Source organism: Elephantulus edwardii, unplaced genomic scaffold, assembly GCF_000299155.1.
Source record: "Elephantulus edwardii isolate Elephantulus edwardi_28Jun2011 unplaced genomic scaffold, EleEdw1.0 scaffold00013, whole genome shotgun sequence".
Classification (NCBI taxonomy): Eukaryota; Metazoa; Chordata; class Mammalia; order Macroscelidea; family Macroscelididae; genus Elephantulus; species Elephantulus edwardii.
In genome coordinates this window covers 31,937,201-31,960,237 of record NW_006399763.1, presented here as the reverse complement: position 1 = coordinate 31,960,237, position 23,037 = coordinate 31,937,201, and the positions used below count along the sequence as shown (strand labels likewise).

General features: G+C 39.2%; 1 pseudogene; it reads left to right on the top strand.

Moving 5' to 3' along the window:
* The first annotated feature begins 4,896 nt into the window (after positions 1-4,896).
* LOC102858279 lies at positions 4,897-5,154 on the top strand (annotated as a pseudogene).
* Positions 5,155-23,037: the final 17,883 nt, after the last annotated feature.

Sequence of the window (23,037 nt, the reverse complement as noted above, 5' to 3'; positions counted from 1 at the left end):
TTCATAATGACCCTAGGTACAACAGAGGGAAACTGCCCATTTCTGCACTGTTTTTACTGTCAAGGATTGATTTGTATCTCCCAGAATATGTGGCACCTTGGATATTTTCAATATTATATAACCATCCTAACCTATATGAGGGAGCTCTGGTGGCTTAGTCTGTAATGGGTTTCATTGCTCACTCAAAGACAAGTGTTTCTGGTGGTTGAAGTTCACCAGAGGCTGTGAGGATGAAGAGGACAGTCTCTTCCCAATGAAAGTTACAGCTTCAGAAACCAGAAGGTTGATATGAGTTGGAACTCACTTGACAACAGTGAGATTGAGGTTCTTTTTTATGACATCAATGAGGTAGGATTAGGGATAGATATGTATCAGGGATGCATCCTGTCTCCATATCTTTTCAATTTATATGCAGAATAGATCATTCGAGAGGCTGGGAATTATGAGGAAGTCTGTGGCATCAGGGTTAGAGGAAGACTCATCAACAACTTGCATTATGCATATGACACAACCTTGCTTGCTGAAACTGAAGAGGATCTCAAGTGATTGCTGTAGAAGGTCAAGAACTGTAGTCTTCAACATGGATTGAAGCTCAACATCAAGAAGACAAAGATTCTCACCACTGGGCCAACTGGCAGCACCATAATAGATGGAGAAGAGATTGAGGTTGTCAACAGTTACAGCTTGCTTGGCCCCACAATCAACACTTTTGGCACTAGCAGCAGTAATTAAATCAAAAGTTTAATTGCATTAGGTAAATCTGCTGTCAGGGACATTTCCAGAATACTGAAAAGCAATGATGTCAGCCTAGAGACTAAGGTATACCTGATTCAGGCCATGGTCTTCACAATTACTTGTTAAGCATTAGAGAGCTGGACAATGACTAAGGATGACAGAAGAAGAATTGATGCCTTTGAGTTGTGGTGTTGGAGAGTTTTTCTTTCTTTTGAAGGAGAAGAGTGAACTGGGAGGGAGAAGGTGGGGAGGGAGAAAAGTGCAACAATGAATGACTGGAAACCCTAAGTCTCTGTAAACTTTCATTAAAATTAATTAAAAAAAGAAAAAATTCTAAAAGATGTTGAGTTCTATTCTAAACTTCCATACTAAAGGAATAAAAGCAGAGATAAATACATCTGTAGAATACACAGAGAAGTAAGGGAAAATCTGAAGTAAATCAGAGTTATGAAAATGTAAGAATCTCATTGATCCGTATAAATCTTGATGGTGACATGCTTCTACATCAATTTCATTAAGGTGTTCAAGATTTTTATTTTCTATTTCATAAAGGGCATAGCTGTCATGAAGGTTATATATGTCCGTAAATGCAATGATATCATGTTTATAATATTATTAAGCAAAAAAATTATAAAAATTTAAAAAAATATACCATGGACTGCCAAGAAAGCAAATATGTCTATTTTGGAGAGGGTGAAACCAAGTTTCTCCTTGGAGGCTAGGATTTAAAAGCTCTGTCTCACATTGAGCATGTTGCCAGGAAGGGTCAGTCCTTAGAGAGGGATGTCATTCTTGAAAGGATGGAGGGACAGGGCAGGAGAGGAAGACCCTGAGTGAGATGAATTGACATAGTAACTGGGGTAATGGATATAGATGTGCTGAAGACAATGAGATTGACTCAAGATAGGGCAGGCTTCAGAGATATTGTACACAGAGTCCCTATAAATTACAAGTGACTAAATGGCATACAACAACAATTATACTACCTAGGAAAGGTAAATGGACAGAAAAAGAGAAGACAACTCTCAGTGAAATAGATTGACACATCGTCAGTAGTAATAGGCATGGCAGATGTTGTGAGGATGGCACAGGATAGGACAAAGTTCTATTGTTGATAGAGTTACAATGAGATATAGTTGACTCACTGACATAACTACATGCTATATGTAATCATCCCTCTTGATTTGAATTAATATTTAGTCAATCAGTTGTAAGGAGATTAGGGTAGCATCTTGCTTATCTTACAACAATTTACTTATCTAGTGCTGCTGTAATGTTGTTATTGTTATGTGCTGTTGAGTTGCTTGCAACTCATAGTGACACTATCTATGTACAACAGCTCTGAAGCCCTATTCTGAGCCAATCTCACTAACTCCCACACACCTACCCCCATTGCCCAACTTACTGTATCAAGCCTAATCACCTGGGGTCTTCCTCTACTGCACCATCCCTCCACCCTTCTAAGCATGATGTCCTTCTCCAAGGATCAGTCCCTCCTGGCCACATGTCATGTGAGATGGAGCTTCAAAATCCTAGCCTCCAAAGAGAAACTTGGTTTCACCCTCTCCAAGATAGACCTATTTATTTTCTTGGTAGTCCACAGTATGCTCGAGACTCTTCTCCAGCACCACAACTCAAAGACATCAATTCATCTGTAGTCTTTAGTCACTATCCAGCTCTCTGATGCATAGCAAGTAATTGCAAAGACCATGTCCTGAATCAGGTCTACCTTAGTCTCCAGACTGACATCATTGCTCCTCAGTACTCTGGAAAGTTCCCTGACAGGAGATTTTCCCAGTGCAATTTGTCTTTTGATTTCCTGACTGCTGGTGCCAAGAGTATTGAGCCAAGCAATCTGTAACTGTTAACAACCTCAATTTCTTCTCTGTCCATCATGGTGCTGTTAGTTGACCCACTGGTAAGAATCTTTGTCTTCTTGATGTTGAGCTTCAATCCATGTTGAAGACTACAGTCATTGACCTTCTGCAGCAAGCACTTGAGGTCCTCTTCCATTTTAGCAAGCAAGGTTGTGTCATTTGTGTAACACAGATTGTTTATAAGTCTTCCTTCAATCTTGATGTCATTCTTCCTCATAAAGTCTAGCTTCCCAAATGATCTGTTTTGCATATATAAAAAAAAGTATGGACAAGGATGCATCTCTGTGCTCCTTACCTGATTTGAACCGTGCACTGTTTTTTGCTCTGTTCTGATGACTGCTTCCTGGGCTGAGTATAGGTTTCACATGAGCAAAACTGATTGTCCTGGGATTCCCATTTTCCTCAAGGTTAGCCAAAATTGTTGTGATCCACAGAATCAAATGTCTTTGCATAGTCAATAGAACACAAATAGACATTCATTTGGTACTCTTTGCTTTCTGCCAAGATCTATCTGACATTTTTTATAATGTCTCTAATGCCATACCTCTTCTAAACCCAGCTTGTATTTCTGGTAGTTCTTTGTTAATTTACTGTTCCAGGTGTTTCTGGATGATCTTCAGCAGGATTTTGCTTGCATGTTGATATTATCTATATTATTTAATAATTTCTACACTGTTGGGTCATCTTCACAAATGCAGATTTAAGAAAGTTATTATTTTTTTATAATTTAGAAGGTTAGAATTTAAAATCGAGAGTGTTAGCCCAATGGGAAGACCTGCCCTCTCTTTGTTAGTTATGGAGGAAAGTCCTTTTTTCCTTCAGCATCTATAGACATAGAGTTCTGTTGATACTTCTATGTATTCTGGCCTTTCTTGGTGCAATAAGATTTGTCTCCCAGGTGTCCAGGTCTAAAGAGGCACACTTGACCACATTTTTTGGTGGTATGTAGGTCCCTCCATGTCAATTAGCTTTCCTTCCCTTTTATTTCTGGTGAGATTAAAGGTATTACAGGTCATACCCTAGGGAAATTCTTTTCATGTCAGATTAAGGATTCTGTGGGATTAATCCTCCCACAGTTATTTTAGGGAACTCTATTGGCCTTGTTTCTATTGCTGTTTCTTGTTTTCTTCTTGTTGTTGTTATGTACCATTGGAACTGGCTCATAGCTGACTCTCCAGGAGCTTTTCAGAAGCAGTAAATTGCACTTGAGTAGGTTGCCTATATTTCTCCTGCAGAGCTGCCAGTGAATTTGAACCACACAACTTCATTTGGCAGCACAGCTTACCGACTGGTGGGTAAGAAGTTGCTTCCAACCCCAAACCCAACAGTTTTAATCCACCCGTTGCTCCACAAGAGAGGAAAAGACAATCTCCTTTCATGCAATTTACCACCTTTCAAAACCTGCTGGAAGGTCAGCGATGAGTTGGTTCCAACTGAATAGCACATAACAAGAAGAGCTATTTTAGAAAGGTAACAAATAAAAAGTTTCTGTTGATCCAAGGAGGGAAGAGATGGGAGCAGAAGTGTGAGGATGGGCAGGGGAGAAATCAGAGGGTCACATAATTTGGCAGGTGAAGGGAGGTGGGTAAAGGAAATGGGAAAGATCTGGTGGGGACCTGAAAAAATAGGATAATGGTTGGCATAATTAAATGGGCATTAATGTACAAAACACAATGTATGGGAATGATTGTATGAAACACAATGTGAATGAAGGAAAGTATGAAACACAATGTAGATAAATTTTGTATGTAAACTAATATAAAATAAATTTTTTTAAAAGTTTATCTTTCTAAGAAAAAAGAAACCCAAGAGCTGGTTTATTTATCAGACCATGGTGATCATTACATAGCTTTCCCATTATGACATTATAGATGTTGGTAGGTGCCATCCAGTCAACTAATAGTTGTAGTGACCTTATGAAGAATGGATCTAAACTTGCTCTATCCTCTGCTATCCTTATCATCTCTGATATGCTCAAGTCAATTGCTATAATCATTGTGTCAGCCTACCTTTTTGAGGGTCTTCCTCTCTTTTGCTGACCCTTCACCTTTCCAAGAACGATGTCTTCTTCCAAGAACTGATCCCTTCTAACAACATGCCCAGAGTATGTGAGACAAAATTTTGCCATCCTCAGCACTAAGGAGTATTCAGGTTGTATTTTCTCTAAGTCATATTTGTTCTTTAGTCAGTCCATAAAATATTCAGTACTCCCCGCACGGACATCTCTTCTGAGGGTCACATTGAGCTACCGCTGCTTTGAGGGGAGTCTTTAGAAATCACCACCATGGCGGAAGACATTAAGACCAAAATCAAGAACTACCGAACTGCCCCTTTTGATAGCCGCTTTCCCAACCAGAACCAAACCAGGAACTGCTGGCAAAACTTAGATTTCCACCGCTGCGAGAAGGCAATGACTGCCAAAGGCGGTGATGTCTCCCTGTGTAAATGGTTATCAGCACGTATACAAGTCCCTCTGCCCTCTGTCCTGGGTGTCAGCCTGGGTGACTGCAGGGCGGAAGGCACATTCCCTGGGAAGATCTGAACTGGCCCACCTTACCTCTCTGCTGGAATCTTAAATTGTGACTTAACTAATAATAAAGACTTATTGGAAAAATGTAAAAAAAAAATATTCAGTACGCTTCTCCAACACAATAACTTAAAGGCGTCAGTTCTTCTTTTGTCTTCTTTAGTTATTGTTCAACTTTCAGATGTATAAAAAGAAACTTACAAGAACATGGGTTGAATCAAATACATATCAGTCTTTAAACGGGTATCTTTGCACCTTGCAGAGGTCTTTGGCAGCATATTTTCACAATATAATACAGCTTTTGATTTCTTGAGTGTTCAAGGATGTTGAGTGTGGATCCAAGCAGGATGATATTGTTGATGATTTCAATCTTTTCTCCATCTCTCATGAGTTGCCTATTGGTCCAGCAGTGAGGATTTGAGTCTTCTTGATGTTGAGGTATAATATGTGTAAAGAACAAGGGCCTTGTAGGAGCAACTATATCTGATCTTTATCACATTCTCAAAGGGGAACTGTCCCTGTCAATAGCACCTACAAGACAAAACCAATTCCTATGAGTTCAGACATGTCCCCATGTACTCATACCTCTTTCTACTCATCTCTATACCAATCTAACTGCTTTGCTGGATCCAAAATCTGGTGCAATAGCTCATAGACCATACAGAACCATACTGGGGAAGTAAAAAAGCTATCATTCAGGTTAGTAGCAAAATGTAGTTAGGACAGCTTTGGTAATGTGCTGCCTTGTGGCTTTTAGCCAATGTTATAAAGTATATGGCATGGATCTACCAGATGCTTCATGGGAGAAACATGGGCAGTCTCCTCCCATGTGATTTATTACCTCTGAAAACCTGCTGGAGGGTCAGCTATGAATTGGTTCTGACTCTAAAGCAAATAGCAACAGGCACATACAAATGTTCCTTCATAATAAACTTTAACTCTGCTAAGAGATTTCAGATGCCATGCAAGCAACTCCTGTATGACTTTTAAGAGAGCAGCCATCTTGAAAGGGTATGCTCTGTGACGATCACACGGACCTGGAGGCGGCCATCCTTAAAGCCACATGCATTTGTTACTAGATCATGCCTATTTGCATCCATTTGATCATCTGTTCATGTTCCCCACAAGACTCCGGTGGCAGCTATTTTGAAAGAACAGCTACTTATGCTGTTAACCATCCTAAAATAAACTAGTCTCAGAAGACCTGTCCTTTTCTCATGAATAAACATGGTGATCTTTTCCTTTGGCTGGGTTAACTAAAAATCCCATCTTCTCCATAAATGAGTATGATACCTTTTCCTAACCTTCAGAGTCTATAAAAGAATCTCATCTTCTTTTGTTAGTCAAGATATGGGCTATCACAGCCTTCTTCCATGTCTTCCTTTGGAAAGTACTTCCTCTAATAAACCTCTTTCTTTGCTTGCATTGATAACTGTAAACTCACGTTTTGTTATTTTTACTTAATAGAAGGAAGAGAACAAATTTAAGGAGAAAGCTGGAACAATTTTCTTAGTAATATTTATAGAGTAGTTCAGCTACAGTGATAATAGCTTTAATTTCTGTAAACACAATTTGGTGAAACCAAGGACACAGTTATTACTTAAAGATAATGTTTATCTGTTTAGCAAAAGAGGTAACATAGTAGGTACTACGTTCTTGCTGTGGTGTCACTGAGTCAAGTATGACCCATTACAACTCTATGAACAATGCATCTGAAAATATGGTCTATAGTTAATGAGTCTAGACTGTACTCAATAACTGGGACTTTTTCATTCAGCACAGAAGCAGGTTTTCCTATTCTCCTAAAGTTGGTTGGTTATGTTTGCTTTTGACAATGCAGATTGTGTAAAGAACCTTCTATTTACAGGTTGTTCCCAGGCAAGCAGGACCTCCCTGCTTCTACTCATCAGGATGGGAACTTTGATATATCTTCCTCCATGAAACATCAAGTACATCAAACTCTGTGATTAGCCATTCCCCTTTATAAACCTCTCTTTTCACCAACATCTTAGTCTCCCTGAGATGACCTTCTTACTATCAGTTTCCTGCATATACAGCCCAGTGAACTTAAATTGCAGTAAATTTGAACCACAGATCAAAAGTTTGACTGTCCTGACCACAAAATGTCACGAATTGTAGAAACAGCTTCTTGGGAAGTGAAAAGCATAACTATTACCACCATATTTAAGATGTGAAAGAATTAATTTTTGATGGGCATGTTGAAGGAAATGGAAATAGAAATGGACTAGAGATCTAGCAAGCTGTTTCCCTCTATAATTTCTAACATTTTTGTTGAGACTCCTGTTCAACAAGTAAACAAAGAAAAGAAAGAATATTTCTTCTTTGTCTCCTATTGTGAAGACAGCCTCATTTGCAGAGACATGAGTTATTTTAAACCTCAAGCCTGCATTTGGGAATATATACTTCTGGGACATTTTTAGCTTTCTATAAAGTGCTGCAAATGTGATTGGAAGCAATCTCTCTAGCAAGTGAACATTTAGGACTGAATGAATGGAAAGAAATGTCTTTTGCTTTAATTCTTTCCATCTCCCTCCACTTCAGCAAGGTGTCTTTTTGTTTATATGTTTGAGCTTACTCAAAATTAACTAATAGAAGAGGATAATTACAGAGATAAGTCTACAAAATAGGAGAGTACATGTCAGTCTTAGATTGTGAATGAGTCCCTTACTAAATCTGTCTTTGAGTAAAATTTGTACAACTTTTATCTTAGTTGTTTGTCTTAGCACATGGCATAACTTTCTAGGCATGTTGCTTTGTGCCTTCAAGATGGAACCAACATAGAGCAAGACTCCAGTAGATTTTCAGAGGTAGTAAATTGCAGAGGATGAGATTGCCCATCCTTCTCCCACCAATCAGCTGGCGGATTCGAACCACACATGCCTTTGTGTGACACATAATATCAAGAATATTATATGAAAACCAAAAAATATTTTTAAATAAATACAATTAGAAAACCCAGGCAAATTTTTTTAAAAGGATACTTTTGGATACACTAAAAGGTAATACTTCAGTAATAATAGGGTTTTATTACCTATGGAAAAGTAACATCCATTGCTTTTTAAGATAAGAGCTATGTATGTACCTCACATTTTTAATAAAATAGGCACTAGGGGGGTTGGGAAGTTGGTTTGCAGCTAAAATGTACGTTAAGTCAGACATGCTAGTAAATGAGACTGCCTGTATAAAAGAGCTAATTGAGAGGCATTTGAATGAATGCCATTGTCTTTCACAAAGCATAGTTTTGTCTCATTGTTTTCACCTAAGACTTCTTGCAAAACAACTAGCTTTGGAAGTGCAAGATACGCAGCTTAACTCTTGAGGAGCTGACAGACATCACACCTTTTCCAGGAGTTTTGTGACTTGAGCTTCAATCATTTTTTTTTTCTTCCCCAGAGTTTCTGTGCAGTAGGCATGACAATTAGAGAAAACTGTTAGCTGACTATCCTACACCCTCTTCCAATAGTGTCAAAAACAACTAAAAATGCTCTGTGGTCAAACCAGAGAGAAAGAGTCCTGCTTCTCTGAGCTTGGGCTGAAAGTAGCGAGGGGGAGGGAGATTACCCACAGAAAACGGTGAGACCACACAGAGCCATTGCAAGACATTTTCCTTATTTGAAAAGGCTAAGACCTTTGTGTGATATTGCACTTTGGGTGAAAAAAACAACAAACAAGTTCATTTCTAAATATAACCAGCTTTTTGTAGGTTATATTTAGTCACATTTCTACTTATTGAAAATATAAAAATGTGTTTGGCAGAAAATTTTCACTAGGTTGTTTGGTTTTATTTCACTTTACCATTTTTAAAGCTCTGGTAATGCAACTATTGAGGACTTCCATCAGGAAAGTCTAGGATTTCAAGACCAATAGATTCTTGTTTATTGTTGAGACTGACACAAAGCAGAACCTTGGAACAACCCCTTAATTCAGGCTCTCAATGAATTTTCTTCTGGCAAAAATTTGTTGTCATAGCAACAGAGTCTAATTGTCTCGAAACCTCCGGGAGAGATAACTTCATTTTAGCATATATGTTATGCTGTGATATTGTTGTATACCATGGAATCAAGTACAACTCATAGAGACTCTACATGACAAAGTACAACGGCCTCATAGGGTTTCCTAGGCTGTAATCTTTATGGAAAGGGACACTTGTGGCATAGCACAATCCATGTTGGGCTGCCAGCAAAAAGATCACTGTTTGAATCCACATATTGCTTCTCTGGTGAGAGATAAGCTGTCTCCTCTCAACAAGATTTCAGGCCTAAGATACTGAATGGAGGTTTGCCCTGAGTTCATTTGGTTTATTCTTTATGGCACCAGATCTTTAGATCTTTGCTCCCGCAGAGCAGCTGATATGTTTGAACTATCAACCTCTTAGTGACAAGTGCTTCTAATGTGTTATGTTGTTGTTATGTGCTATTGAATTGGGACCAAGCTAATCCTCCAGTGGGTTTTCAGAGACAGTAAGTTACATGGGAAGAGATTATCCATCCTTATCTCACAGAGCAGACTGTGAATTCAACCCTTCATCAGGGATGCATCCCGTCCCCATACCTTTTCAACCTGTATGCAGAACAGATAATTTTTGGGAGGCAGGGCTTTATGAAGAACAGTGTGGCATCAATATTGGAGGATGACTCATTAACCAACTACAATGTACAGATGACACAACATTACTTGCAGAAACTGAAGAAGACCTGAAGTACTTGCTGCAAAAGGTCAAGAACTGTAGTCTTCAATATGGATTGAGGCTCAATATCAAGAGGACAAAGATTCTCACCACTGGGCCAATTGGAATTACCATAATAGATGGAGAAGAAATTGGGGTTGTTAGCAGGTATAGCTTGCTTGGATCCACTATCATCTCTTAACACCAGCAGTCAGGAAATCAAAAGACAAATTGCATTGGGAAAATCTGCTGTCATGGACCTCTCCAGAGTGCTGAAGAGCAATGATGTCAGTATAAAGACAAGGTGTGCCTAATCCAGGCCATAGTCTTCTCAATTACTTGTTATGCATCAGAGAGTTGGACAATGACTAAGGATGACAGAAAAAGAATAAATGCCTTTGAGTTGTGGTGCTGGAGAAGAGTCTTGAACATACCATGGACTGTCAAGAAAACAAATAGGTCTGTTTTAGAGAGGGTGAAACTAAGTCTCTCCTTGGAGGCTAGAATTTTGAAGCTCCACCTCACTTACTCTGGGCACATGACCAGGAGAGATTGGTCCTTGGCGAAGGACATCATGCTCAGAAGGGTGGACAGACAACGCAAGAGAGGAAGACCCCAGATGAGATGAATTGATACAGTAACTGGGGCAGTGGGGTTGGTGTGTCAGAATTAGTGAGACTGGCTCAGGACAGGGAAGGGTTCAGAGCTGCTCTATATAGGGTCTCTATAGATCTCAGGTGACTCAATGGCATATAACAACAATAACATACTTTGAGAGGTTTGGAAGTGGGAGTGGTATTCACTTCCTAAACAACATGCCTCTGTAAATCCTGTGAACTCTGATAAATGTCGATAATTGTAGAGGTGCTTCAGGCCTTTTGTTTATAGGGTCACTATGAGTCGTGCTCAACTTGAAGGCAATCAACAACAACAACAGTAACTTTTGTGCTGACAGTGCAGCTCCTTACAGCTAGGCCACCAATATGAACTCTCTGCAGATATAAATTGTCCATCACGTGTTACATTGTTGTTACTCTTAGGTGTGGTCGAGTAAAACTTGTAGTGTCCTATGAACAGGTGACCTGAACCTTGTGCCATCCTCACCAACTCTGACACATAGAGCCCAATGCTGAAGTCATCATGTCAATCTACCATGTTGGGGTTCTTCCTTTTTTTTTGCTGACCCTCTATCTTTCCAGCATGATGTCCACTTCAGAGTAATGGTCTCATCTAGCTACCTATCCAAACTACAAAATACAAAACTTCTCCAACTCTGCCTCCAAGGAGCACTCTGAGTACATTTTTTCCATGACATAGCTGTTTGTTCTTTAGGCAGTCCATAGGACATTCAGTACTCTTCTCCAGTACCACAACTCAACGGCATCAGTAATTCTTTTGTCATCCTTATTCATCATCCAGCTTTCTGATGCATAGCTGGTGATTGAGAAGAACATGGCATGAATCATGTGCACCTTTGTCTTCAAATTGACATCATTGCTCTTTAACATTTTGGAGAGGTCCCTGATAGTGGTCTTATCCAATGCAATATGTCACCTGATCTCCTGACTGTATCCAAGGAAGGGAAATAATTGACAGTTTTCATCAGTTCTCTATCTATCATAATGTAGACTATTGGTCTTGTGGTGAGGACCTTCGTTTTTATTATGTCAACATGTAATCTATACTGAACGCTGTAGTCTTTGATTTTCTGCAACAAGAGTTTTATATCCTTCTCACTTTCAGCAAGCAAAGTGGTGTCATCTGGTAACACAAGTTGTTGATGAGTCTTTCTCCAATCCTGATGCCACATTCTTCTCACAGAGTCCAGCTTTGTGAATTATTTGTTCAACATACAGATTGAATAGGTATGGAGAAAGGATACAACCTTGATGCACAGTGAAGTAATAGAAACACTAGTTTTGTAGAGCTCTTAAGAGATAATTAGCCTATTAAAACAATGCAGCATTTAGAGTCTAGTATAAGGTGAATGTTCCAGAGAAGAGATTGAGATTGTTAATAGCTTCAGCTTACTTGGCTCCACAATCAAAGCTCTTGGTACCAGTAGCCAGGAAATCAAAATTTGATGAGTGGAGAGGGTGGAGTGGGTAAAGGAAATGGGAAATATTCTGTGTGAAAATATATGAATTTTGTAAAAAACTTAAAAATTTTATTTTAAATTTAATTTAAAAAACAAAATCAGGGGTGAGAAAAAGATGAATTGCACTGGGAATAATCTGCTGTCAGGGACCTCTCCAGAGACTGAAGAGCAGTGCTATCAATCTAGAGACTAAGATGCACCTAACCCAGGCCATAGTCTTCACAATTACTTGCTATGCATCAGAAAGCTGGACAATGACTGAGAATGACTAAGGGGAAAAAGTTAGCTGTTATTATCCTATGCATTTATAGTTTATGTTTAGAATAATAAGAGCATAGATTTTAAATAATGTTCTTTTATCATTGAAGAGTCCAATAATACTTATTAGAAATGCCTGAATTAAAACAGGAGCCTCATTTTAAAATTTAAGAAACGTCTTATGACTATAAACAGGGAAAAAAAGCCAAACCCAAACTATCCCAAGTGGCGGTTACCCAAGATTACTTCCAGTCTCCCTTCTCTCTTCTAGTTGTCAAGTTATGAACATTTTAATGGAGTTTAATGATTAAGTCTTTCTAGGGTGTCCTTCCTCCAAGAAAAAACTTTGTACTTCAATGAGAGTTTGGAGTTATTCTGGCATATACATCTACAATCTACCTCTTAAAAAAGTTGATTAGGATTATTAGTGTACAAATAGAGAGATAACTACTAAGATGTATGTTAGTTAAAGTGCAAAAGGAGAAGGAAAGGGGGATAGGGAGGGTAGAGTGGGGGCAGGGGTGAAAAATCACTGGGATGACAGAGTTTGGTGGACAATGGGTGAAGGTGGAGGAATTAGGAAAGATCCAATGGGGATCTCAAAGGTAGGGGTAATAGTAGGCATGGATCAATGGTGATGAATTTTATAAAACACAATGCGTATAAACATGATCCTATGAAACACAATGCGAATGAAGGAATATGTGAAAGACAGTGTACATGAATGAAACACAAAGCGTATTAGTTTTGTATGCAAACTAAGGTGAGGTAAAATTTTTAAAAAGTTTATTCCTGTCAGTGTAGTTAGGGGAGCTCTAATGGCCTAACAGACTTTCCCATCGCAATGTTGTTGTTGTTGTTATGTGCCATCGAGTCGCTTGCGACTCATAGCGACCCTATGTACAAGAGCTCTAAATGCTGTTCTATCCAGTGTCAACCTAGCCATCTCAAACGCACTTATTCCCACCGCTCCAGTCACAGAATCGATCGCAATACACATTTTAATTTCCTGTCTACTGGTGCCAAGAGTGTTGACTGAGGAGGCAAGCAAACTAAAGCTGTGAACAATCTCAATCTCTTCGCCATCCATCCTGATGCTGCCAATTGGTCCAGTGGTGAGAATCTTTGTCTTCTTGACATTGAACCTCATGCTTCAGGCCATCCTCAGTTTCAGCAAGCAGGGTTGGGTCATCTGCATAATGCAGATTGTTGATAGATCTTCCACCAATCTTGACCCCACATTTCTTCTCATAGAGCCCAGCCTCTCGGATAATCTGCTCTGCATGCAGGTTGGAAAGGTATGGAGATAGGACACATCTCTGGCGTACGCCTTTCCCAGTTTTGAACCATGCATTGTTCTCTTGCTCTGTTCTGATGACTGCCTCCTGGGCCAAGTATAGGTTTCGCATTAGAACGATCAAGTGTTCTGGGATTCCCATTCTTCTCAGAGTCAGCCACAGTTTGTTATGATCCACACAGTCAAATGCCTTTGCATAGTCAATGAAACACAGATTCCCTGCTTTCAGCTAAGATCCATCTAATATCAGCTACAATATCCCTAGTACCACAACCTCTTCTAAACCCAGCCTGTACTTCTGGTAGTTCTCTGTTGATGTGCTGTTCCAGTCGGTTTTGGATAATCTTCAGTAGAATCTTGCTTGCATGTGAAATCAATGAGATTGTTCTATAGTTTCCACACTCTGTTGGGTCACCTTTCTGTGGGATGGGAACAAATATAGATCTCTTCCAGTCAGTTGGCCAAGTGGTTGTTCTCCAAATTTCTTGGCACAACTTGGTGAGCACTCCAGGGCAGCATCTGTTAGCTGAAATATGTCAATTGGTATACCATCTATTTCTGGAACCTTACTTTTTGCCATTTCCTTCAAAGCATCCTGAACTTCTTCTTTCATCACCATAGGCTCTTGATCCTATGTTGTTTCATGAACTTCTTCTGTGTCTGCCAGTTCCTTTCAATACAGTGACTCAGTATATTAAAAGGCATATTGCCATGGGAAAGTCTGCTGTTAGGGACCTCTCCAAAGTACTGAAGAGCAATGGTGTCTCTCTGGACACTAAGGTGCACCTGATATAGGCCATAGTCTTTGCAATCACTTGTTATGCATCAGAGAGTTGGACAATGACCAAGGAGGATAGAAAGAGAATTGATGCCTTTGACCTGTGGTGCTGGAGAAGAGTATTGAGAGTACCATGGACTGCTGGGAAAACAAACAGATTCATCCTGGAAAGGGTTAAATTGGGTGGCTCCTTGGAGGCAAGGATTCTGAGGCTCCGTCTAACATACTTTGGACATGTTTTAAGCAGAGATCGGTCCTCGGAGAAGGACATCAAGCTTGGTAGGGTAGAGGGACAGCACAGGAGAAGAAGGCCCTCTATGAGGTGGATTGATTTAGTGACTGGGGTAATCAGTATGGGAGTGTCAGAGACAGTGAGATTGGCACAGGACAGAGCAGAGTTTAGGGCTGTTGTACATAGGGTCGCTATGAGTTGCAAGTGACTCGATAGCACATAACAACAACAACAATGGCCTAACTGATAAGGTCAGCTCTGAGCCAGTTCATCCTCAACAGCAATGAACAAGAACATAATTAGATTGAACCGTAAGACCTGGCTGATGTTTGATAATCTTTTATCTGCAGAACTAACAATTTTGTAGAGCGCCACCTACTTCTTTGGCTTTCTGCATGTAAAATGTAGGATTAACTATAGTACTTGTCTCACAGGTTTGCTGTAGGAACTCAGTGACATACATAACATGGATGAAGTACTCAACCTAGATCTGGACAAGAGTGTATCAAGTGCTGGTTCCACGTGGTGGCGTTGTGTTGCAACCTCTATTGGCAACCTTCCTCACATCTTCTTCCTCATATCTCTCGTCACCACCTGTTTCTCACCTTATTGATTGTACCTTTACTTTTGGTTCAAGTCAGTCTGGAAAGAGAATAATTGTCCTAAAATTTCATTTTATAAGGACTTTTCCATGTTGATCCCTTTTATAAGAGATTTTGAGCACTGGCTGAAGGAAAGAGGAATAGATATTTTTTCCTATCAATAGAAGTTATAGGTTCAGGGCCCATTGCTAAATCTTACCCCAGAAAAGACATTTACTTATGTAACAGAATAAAATTACTTGGGAGATACCATGTTACTATGAAGGTGACACTAACTCAATGGGTGTGACCCAATATGTGTGTCAATGTGTTTGTCAAATACAACAGTGGACCTTTGGGTTATCAAGTCTGATTTTCTGGGAATTCCTCATACTTTTCATACCACGTGCCTCAAGTTAGTAGTCAAGTGTGTTAACTGTACTAAGGATTCTGGCCACCTATATATTTTAGAAAATTCACAAGGAATAGACATTTAGTATGACTTTTCTCTCAAACAAAAGAATTTTTGAGAAGTGCCTGGTTCATGGCTAAAGGATCTAGCTAGTGACTGAAATGCAAATATTTAGAAAGGATTAAGAAAATGTTTGTCATGTGTTATTATTTCCTCAATGAGGAAATAACTCATAATTGTTTCCTCAATGACTATGAAGCTATAATTGATTTAATAACATCCTTTGGGGTAGAGAGTGAAACATAAAACATGAGCATATCAAATATTATGTTCATAAAATATATCTTGATTTCAACAGCATTCAAATGTGGAGGGGGGAAAAGGTATTTCTTAGAATAAAGGAAATACAGTACTTTAGCTGATTTTGGAGTTGATTTGAAACCTGACCTAACTCTGCTCAGAGGAAGCTTTCAGAGCTGCTTGTGGGTGAATCAGATAGTTTCTCTTCTCTGTAAGGATCAAGGATTGGTTCCTTCTGTCTGAAGACCTTTGCAAAGGCATAATTCCCCTAGTTTGAATAAGTAGCTGGGCATCTTTGTCAGGGCATTACATATTGAGACCCTGAGAGTGTATAAAGTGGATCACGATGCCTAAGACCCCTCATTAGTTTATGACCTCCCTGGTTTGGGGCATGGATTTTCTGGGAAGGGGTGATAACAATGATACTTTTTACATGTGTATACTTGTGCAAGGATCTTGGTGTATGGTAAGAACTCCAGAAAACACTTATAAATAGAAGTTAATTTCTGTACCTAGCTCAAAAGGGAGAAGCAGGTAAAATTGAAAGCAAAATGCTAACATATAAGAAAACCAGGATAAAGTACAAATCAAGATAAAAATCAGATAACATAGTGAAAATTCTGCTTTAGCACATTAGTCACCAAAAAATGATTTGAGGGGGCTAAAAGTAGATCACAAGTGTTCTTGGAAAGTGAAGGGGTGTTATATCTCGAATCCAGCAGCATTCAAATGTGCTTTAGGGGTGGGGCTCTTCTGAAACCCTCCAGGAATTTCCTGTATACAGAGCTCAGGTCTTTGGGAGGCCTCCAATAGAGGAAGACTATCAGCGGACACCTCAGTGAAACTTGTCCTTTTCAAAGCCAGGAAGGAACCTGTGTCACTCTCACCACTTTCAGTTGGGTCAGAAACCCCCTTATGCCTCATGTGGTTCTGTTGCAGGCTCTGGGCAAATACTGCACCGTCTCCTCGTGAAGGTAATGTTAGACCTAATGGGAGAGTAAGAAAAGAAGATAACCAAGAAAAACACATGGTAGATTAGAAGAGCCAAACCAAGTAAGGCAGGAAGACAGGAAGTAACGGGTGACACTTTTGATGGAAGTACATGAATGCCCTCGCTTCTCTGTCTGAACGAAGTTTTGGTGTTGGTCTTAAATCTAGGCCTTCTAAGACTCAATTCTCTAGTCTTTTCTCGGTAGTTCTCTTGCTGCCACCTAGTTCCCTTAATACTGCAGAATTGGTTTCTATGTACCCATTTTCAATAGAATTATGCAATAATAACTCTGTATAATTATGCTATAATGTATAAGATGTTGTGTTGGGTGCTTTAACTAGTTGAGGTCTCTGTCAACAGGACCTCCTTTCTCACATTTTTAAAATAATCCCTTATCCTCCTATGCTTACTGTCTGTCCCTAACCTCTCACCTCATTTACTTTTTAAAAACATTGTGTTGTGATTTGAGTGAAAGTTTACAGAACAGTTTGGTGTTCCATGGAACCATTCACGGACATCTTGTGCTATGACATTGATTGTAACCCCTATATTTCAGGAGCCCTCTTCCCACTTTCTCTCTGAGATTTTTGTTTCTGCATACACATCTATCCTATCCCTTCCTATCTCCTGAAATTTTCCTCCCTAGGCAAATGCTGTTCTTTTGATCTCCTATGGTTGATTGGGAGCTATGGTGGCCTAATGAGTCGAGGTGTGCTGTCAACCCAAATGCATGATGCTTCTTGGAGAATCCATCAGCTACTTCTTGGGCAATCTCCTTCCAGGATATTCATAGTGTCTGAAAACCTGCTGGATGGTCAGCTGTGAATGAGTTCTGACTCTTCGAAGCATAACAATAACAATCCTTTAACTAAAAATTGAGGCATTAGGGATATTAGTTCAGTTCCAGACTTAAAGGTCCATAATCTCTGGGATTTTACTGGTCTCTGTTAGACCAATAAACCTTACAATTTCCAGGGACTGTCTCCTCTGATATCATGTCCAATGCATGTGAGACAGTCTCTTCATCTTTTCATCTAAAGAATACTCTGGCTGTACTTCTTTTTTATGGGACAGGTTTATTTGTTCTTCTGCTAGTTCATTTTAAGGTCAATATTCTTTGTTAACACTATAATTCAAAGGCATTGGTTCTTCTTTGGTCTTCTTTACTCATTGATTGTGCAACTTTCACAAACATATAAGACTAATGAAAATACCACAGCTTAGGTCAGGTGCACTTCAGTCCTCAAGGTGATCTCTTTATCAGCAAATTGAATTGGTATGGGAAAAGGATATAACCCTGACACCTGGCTGTTCTGATTTTAAACCATGCAGTGTCATTTTATTCTCTTGGTCTATTTTCAGACTCCACATGAACACAATTAAAAGCTCTGGAGTTCCTATTCTTTATAATGTTTCCCATAATTTGTACAGTTAAATGCCTCTGAGTCAGCAAAATACAGAAAAACATCTCTCTGTATTCTTTGCTTTCAGCCAACATCCATTTTCCTTTGAATCCACCTTAAATTTCTGGTAATTCCCTGTCAATAGATACCTGCAACTATTTTTAAATTATCTTTAGTATAATTTCATTTGCAAGTGGTATAAATGGTATTATTGACAGCTTCTGTATTCTGTTGTGCCATCTCTCTTTGCACTAGACGTGTGTCTGGTTCTTTTTTAGTTGGTTGGACAGGAAGCTATGTTCAAAATCTCTTTCCATAAACGAATGACTGCTTCTACTATTGCATGTATTTGCTAAGATTTTTTTCCTAAGATATTTTAATTGGCATTCCATCAATTTCTGGAGCCTTGTTTTTCACCAATGCCTTCAGTGGAGATTCCAGAAGACAAAACAAAGTATTACAAATATATGAGCAAAAACATGGAATTTAAAAAAGAGGGAGGAATGTGCTTGGCATTTTTCAAACTGGAAAGAGTTGAAGAAAAAAATTCAAGCCTCAAGTTGCATTATTGAAGAAGCCAAAGGGCAAAATATTGAACAGCACAGGTAGCATATTTTTTTTTAATGGAAAGAATATACAAAGTCCAAAAAGCTTTGGTATAGTGAAAAACAAAACTCCAAGAATTGATGGAATGCCCATTATTTTGACAAATTAATATAATGGTAGAAGACTTTCTCATTTTACAAGAGTGGCACTATGTAGTATTTGTCCTTTTAGGGGGAGACTAAGAAAGATGGGATAAATTATGTATACTGCATTGAAACAGATGAGAGTGAGAACTGTTTAAAAGAGATATATGGTTAGATATTATTAAAAGTTATGACAGGTGTCCAGAACGAAGGCTGCATAGTAGAGTGGACTTAGGGGAAGGGATTGTATAACAATGAAAGACTTTTTCTTTTACTTTTCAAAGAGAAAAATGAACGGGAGGGTAGGGGTGGGCAGGTAGAAAAGTGCAACAATGAATGAAAATCCAAAATCTCTGTAAATTTTCATTAAAATTAATAATAATAAATTTTAATAAAGACTTTCTCAGTGTCTGATAAGAAATTTAGAAGACAGCTTCCTGATCAATCAACTGGAAAAGATAAATACATATTTCAGGAGGTATCATATGATCAAGAACATAGATAGCATTGAATAAATATTTGTGAAAGGAATGGGTGAATTTTTCAAGGATCAAAGGTACTTTTCTTAAAAGAAAAAGGTATTTCTACAAATTAACAAAATGCATACAATATAGAAGAGGCAGGTGAGTTACATGAGAGCTGAAAAAAGAGACTAGTTTTCTCTAGAGATGGTTGGTAAGGGTTTTTTATAGCACAGTGCATTGTGTGTGTTGTACTGCTAAATAAAATGCCATCAGTTCAAATCAACCAGCTGTTCAGTGGGAGAAAGAAAAGCAGTCGCCTCTCTTAAAAGATTTACACCTGACGAGCTCTGGTGGCCTAGTGGCAAGAAGCTGCAACTACAGTCTCAGAGGTACACGGTTCAAATCCACCAGATGCTCTGCTGGAAAAGGAGGAATAATCTCCTCCTGTACCAGTCAGATCTGATTTGACGGTACACACAAAAAATAATGAAATAAAATAAATTTTAAAAAGAACCTCTAAAATAAAAAAAAAGAAGATTTACACCTTTGGGAACCTGGTGGAGGGTCACTAGAGTAAGAACTGATTCAATGGTAGTGGGTGGGGGGTTTTGGATTTTTTGTTAAAGGCAGCCGTTAGAGTAGAACTGCTGACCTCTCAGTTAACAGGGTAACACAGACACTATCCAGTATGTAACCAAGATTCCTTGAAAGCACATAGGTGGAGAAAAGTGCAACAATGAATGAATGGAAATCCAAGATCTCTGTAAATGGTCATTAAAATTATTTTTAAAAAGGCACATAGGTGTTAGAGAAGAGGGGAGCACGAAGCTGGGCCACAAAGGATGGCAAGGTCTAGGGGAAAGGCCCTCTTGGGAATTGGGTGGAGACAGCACGTAGAATGCTAAATTGCTTTTTCTTTCCCAGCCCTAGCTGAAACTGCTTTTTAAGGGTGATTTCAAACTGACTCTGCAATCCCCAGCCTGTGTGATATGCTGCATCCATACCCCTGCCTCAGAATCCATTACTAATTAGCCTTTCTTAGGCTTTCCATTTTCTCAGCAGTCTGCCCTTTCTTAACCCACAGGTCTCCAAACAGCTCCTCAGATCCCCTTACCTGGGAGGCCTTTCCTGGATTTCAAGGAATTCATGACCAAACCATTAGCAAAGCTTTAATATTATTTTTAAAAAAAATAAATAAATCATAATTCTCTGTTTCCCCTGGCTCCAGTCAAATTGGTCAGGGCCAAATTTGGATAATTTATGTAAATGGTGTTCTGCACCCCCGCCTCTCCCCAGAATGTGCATAAGACTCCCCAGAGCCTAAAAACTGCTTTGTAAGAAAGTATAGAAAAGCTCACAATTGCACGTCTCTTAAATGATGTATGGTCCCCTACTGCTTTTTGCATCCTATGTGTATATTGTCCTTCACTTTGAAGCTCATACTCCAGGCAGTGTCTGTGGGCCTGTGAGGATAGCAAGTGGTGTGGCAGAAGAAACTGATGAAGCCCTACACCCCGCCCCACCCATGGACCTGTAAATTGCCCCTAGGTTTGAGATGTGCTGTGGTGAATGGTAGCAGCTGCTCTTGTGACTCTGTCTCTTAAAATCACCCCTGACTCAATCTTTTGCTCAGAAAATGCTGCCTCATCCCTAATGGCTGCTCAATCAGGAAAATATTATTTTCAGATGTTTTAAATTTGTGCAGCGAGAAACATATGTCCCACCATATGGAGCACAATGGGAGCTAGTTAAGGCCAAAGTGGAAACCAGGATTGGGAGTTCTCTTTTTATTTTTTCTTTTTTTTCTCTCTCTCTCCCTTCTGTTTTTGAAGTCAGACCCTGCAGGCCAGATTTCCCCAACTGGCAGACTATGCTGTGCTCTAAATTAGAGCCCGTGTGCATCACGGAGAGGGCTGTGTACACAAAGAAGGCAACTGCAAGGCCGTCTCTCTCTTTCTAGCAATGTGTCCAATTAGAAGAGCTACCACTGTGCTGCTACAGCCCCATCTGGAAATCAAGTCACAGACAACCTTGAAAATGCTCCAAAGTCAAATGACTGTGGTATATAGAATATGAAAATATATCTACACACTAAGATTGCAGCACTAAAACTACATATCTGAAAATTCAATTGGTGTCATTTTAGCTATTAGCTCTAAAATAAAGCTCTTAAGAGTTACAGTAATAACATTTCACATTTGAACAGAAAAAGAAATGAAAGGGACAATAGAATATGAAGAATGTCATTAGCTGATCAGTCACTGATTCGCCTGGGAACCTTGCTTTGTGTGCACAAATGCAAACAGTTATGTATCACTGTTTACTGCAACATCTTTCACAATAGCCAAAGGGTGGACACAGCCCCTAAATGTCCATCAATAGATCGATGGATAAACTAAATGTGAGATATACATACAATGGAATTTTACTCAGTCATAAAGAAAAATGAAGTCCTGGTACATACTTCAACAAGGAAGAACACTGAAATCATTATACTAAGTGAAGTTAGTCACTCACAAAGGAGCAAACATTGTTATGATTCCACTTATATAAAATGCAAGAATTTTACAAGTGCATAGAAACTAGTGCAAGAAGGGAAGATGGGGAGATTCCGTCTTATGTACTTTTAACACAGAGGGAAAAAAGCCCCATTAACTCATTGCCATTGAGTGGGAACCAACTCATAGCTGACCCTCCAATCGGTTTTCAGAGGCAGCAATAACTTGGGAGGAGATTGTCCATCTTTTTCGTGTAGAGCAGCTGGTGGATTCGAACTATGTTCCTTTGGTTTAGCAGTACAACTCCTTATCACTAAGACACCTGTGCTTGAGAGGGACCAATCCCTTGTGAAGGACACCATGTTTGGAAAAGTAGAGAGTCAGTGAAAAATAAGAAGATTTTTGGTGAGATGATTGACACAGTGGCTGCAACATTATGTGCAAACAGCAATGATTGTGAGCAGGGTAGAGGGCCAGGTGGTGTTTTGTTCTGGTGTACATAGAGTCTCTGAATTGGAACTGACTAGACAGAACCTAATAGTGAGACCAACATAAATTAGTTGTTGCCAGGGATTTAAGGGAGTGAGAGAAGCTAAAGTCATTGTTTAGGAGGCTCTGAATTTCTGTTAATAGTGATGAAAAATTTTGGGGATGGATAGCAAGAATTTATGTAAAACATAATGAATGTAAATGCCAATAAACTGTACATTTTAAGAACACTGAAAGGGCAGATGGGTTGTACATATTTCATCCTACTCCACTCATTGCTATTGTTTGTTTGAAAAAAATTAATTCTGATTTTTTTAGAAAGTTTGAATACACTGTGTTTCACAAAAGATCTTTCCCATTTCCTTCACCCCACCCATCCATTGAATTGTGCAACCCTATGATTAACACCCTACCCCCTCCCACGGCATCCTCACCCTTCTATTTCCACTCCCCACCCCCGCCTTGGATCCCCATACTCATTCTACAATAATTATTTTTTATACAGTATTTGTCCTTATGGGACTGAGATAGTTCACTCAGCATAATGCTCTCCAGTCCCTCCCAAGTTAGGCAATAATTTATAAAATTATTGCTCCTCCAAGCTGCATAGTATTCCACTGTATGAATGTACAACAGCCTCCCAATCCATTCAGTTGTGATTGGACATTTTGGCTGTTTCCATGTTCTTGTGATGGTGAATAAAGCTGATATGAACATTGAT